Here is a 406-nt window from a genome sequence, read left to right on the forward strand (position 1 = left end):
TGGCATGTTATTACTGACTTCTGTGTTTTCCCTGAACCATCCGTAAATAACGTTATGGCATCTAATGGCACTTCACTTATAGGTTTTTCTCTGAAGCTTACTTTTGCTTGTAGCAGTTTGTAGCTTGGAATTGAACAAACGCCTGAGTAATCTAACAATGCAACCTGCAAATCATCTGATTTTTGCATTGCCCAATCAAAATATTTCTTTTTTAAAGGCAGATATATTGTCATGAAGTCCTTGCCTGCCATTGTTAGCAACCTTGCTCTAGCTCTGATTATAATTTGAGCTGCCATTTCTAAAGTTGTGAAAATCATTTTAGGGGATCTATAGGGCAGAAAAATCCACTCTAATATCAATAGAGGATCTCGCTGTGACGAGTCCCATTGAAATATGAGACCATACA

The sequence above is a fragment of the Corvus brachyrhynchos genome, unplaced genomic scaffold, assembly GCF_000691975.1.
Source record: "Corvus brachyrhynchos isolate BGI_N302 unplaced genomic scaffold, ASM69197v1 scaffold64, whole genome shotgun sequence".
NCBI lineage: Eukaryota > Metazoa > Chordata > Aves > Passeriformes > Corvidae > Corvus > Corvus brachyrhynchos.